The following is a 2,680-nucleotide window of genomic DNA, read 5'->3' as shown; positions in this document are numbered from 1 at the left end:
TACTAGAATGCACTATCACACTACTAATTGTCCTTATTGTAATAGTCTTTTATGAAATGACCACTAAATAAATAAACTAACACTAACAAACAAGTAAATTCCACAACAATCCAAAGCAAACTGAACAACCTGTTAGAAACTACGACATTATGTGTATTTATTCCAGTCACTTCCAGCAGTGTAATTATACGAGGTTATATCAATGAATACATTTTTACATTTAATGAAAACAAAATAACCTAAATTGGTTCTTCTGGACACACCCTTGTATTACTCCACGTGGGGTTAATGAGCCCTGCCAGGCAAACCTAACGTCAGAATGAGCAGTTTAACACATGTGTTTGGTCAAAGTAGGTCTGCAAGTTAACGAACGACGTTGGAAGTTTCTCTTTTTAAAAAAGATATCCAAAATTTATAGTTACACTTTATTTAAAAGAACTTCAAAATTATTATAATTATTAATTAAGAGTAAAAACAATTTGCCGTTCGCGAATTAAGTATTACAGCAATATGCCATGCACGTGAACTACAATACATTAATTAATTAAGAAGGCTAAAACAAAGCTTATATACTACACAAGAAATAGTCTAGGTTGCACATTATTGGGAATTAGTTGTCGGTGTGAGAAACGCGCTGATTATTATCTATTCACATCGATAACTGCTTTCAAGAATTTAAGTTCATAGGTTTAAAGATTAAAGCCATACTAATCATTTCATAAATGCAATTCCTTTGAAATCTGAAGTAAACGGTAAATCAAAAATGCACCAGATGTTTTGTACGAAAAGTATTGTTTATATCATCGTTAAATACGTAACAATTACAATAATAAAATCAACGAATTGAATTTTTTCAGTAGTAGAAAAAGATATATCGAATTGGTTAATTATTTTAATTTTAATTTCAAACAATTCATGGGTGTGTAGGATTTTAAAAGAATCACGTTTCCTGTTAGACTCTCGAAACATCTATTTGCTTTCATATTTTGTATTAACTAAGTAGAAGAGAAGAAAGGAAAATTTCACAGTAAATCCGTGTTTCTGTTCGTTTATTTTTTGTTTATCCGACATCTCTGCAATTTGTTGGAGCTAATTTTAATTAAAGGACTTGCCATAGCTGCCATTTATTAAAATTATTCATTTTAATTTACTTACTACCTTTATGGTGTCGTAAAACGACTATAGACAATTATTTCAATTTGTTTTTAAATGTCTTTATAAACATGGTATTTTCCTGCACGGCGCAATAACAAGCAATTTAACAGCGATTACTTCATGGTACGTTTGAATTTTATGCTATAATATAAACATATCTGTATAAACTAATTGTGTCCTGTAACTATCCAGGAAACTGTAGGTATTTTAATTGCTTTCAGAATGGACCACACGCACTTAAAAAGTGCGAGTCGCATTCGCGCACCGAAGGTTTCGTACAAATATGTAAAAGTTGGTCTGTTACGGGAACCAAGTCTCGAAGGATTTCCCATTTTTCCGGGTATGTTTTAAGTTTCTCCCCTAAAATTAGTCCCGGAAACGTATAATATTGAAATATTATAATTATTGTTTTGTGATTTTTGATGATTTAAGTCAACTGGTATACTTCATTTACTTTCTCTAGCGATGTAGCCCTTCCAAAGTCTTGGATGCGCGCTGGCAAAATCGTAGGTAGGGAGAAAAAAGCTCATTATATTCTCGACTCTTGTTCATTAAACATACTTTTTCATACAGTACCTGCNCAGGATAGGAAAGAGTGGAGGTACATGTCCAACCAGTCTTAGGACTGACGACCTTATGAGGATGTACAATAATCGTATATTATGAATGATAATTCCTTTTGCTAGTTGATTTTTTTGTATATCGGTTGGTTTATAAAGAATATACATTACATACAGCTTTGACAATGATAAATTCGCACATACACACCGTAACTCTGAACAAAGGCGTATGGTATATGGTACTACAAAGCAATTGACAAAAATTGATATTACTTATGCATTTTAGAGACCTCGTTACTAAAATTAATTAATATAATCATTTTGTGTACCTCTCTGTAGGTACTTCACCCAAGGCTGATGTAGTTGTGTAAAAGACCTAGTTAACTCCTGGATCTATAGTCAAGTGCATCGCTGATATTTGTAAATATTATTGAACTGGGCCGCAAGTGAGCTGCATTCAACCAAGCTACCCAACTACTCAACTAATTAGTGAAGATATTTATTTCTGAATCGATATTTTCCACTGAAAAAATATTTATGTCAAAAATTGAATAATTCAGTGAGAAGGTTACAAACAAGTTTTCTTCTGTAAGAGATCATAAGATTGAATTAATTTTCATAAAATAGATAAATGTTTGCAGAATACTCCATTCATTTCATAACGAGTTGCTACTGACTTAGTGAGTTTTCTGTTTTTTCTCTTCCTTTTAACATTATTATTTGTTAAAGCTATATACCTACAGCATATTTTATGTAGTAGGTAATTATTTTATTTTAACGAAACGAATACAACCTCCGATAGAAATTAATCAGTTTTAATCATGCAATATTATTGCTAGAAATTATTTATTACTATTAACGAATTAATGAACGGTAAATAAGAACAAAGTCCATTCATGTCAATTTGGATAAAAAGGAACTTATTTATTTGCAAAGCTGGATCTGTAAAATAGATGTTATAATAT

This window comes from Agrilus planipennis, unplaced genomic scaffold (assembly GCF_000699045.2).
Source record: "Agrilus planipennis isolate EAB-ADULT unplaced genomic scaffold, Apla_2.0 scaffold65, whole genome shotgun sequence".
In the NCBI taxonomy this organism is placed as follows: Eukaryota; Metazoa; Arthropoda; class Insecta; order Coleoptera; family Buprestidae; genus Agrilus; species Agrilus planipennis.
The sequence above is the reverse complement of the archived record's forward strand: the minus strand, read 5'-3'. Positions refer to the sequence as shown.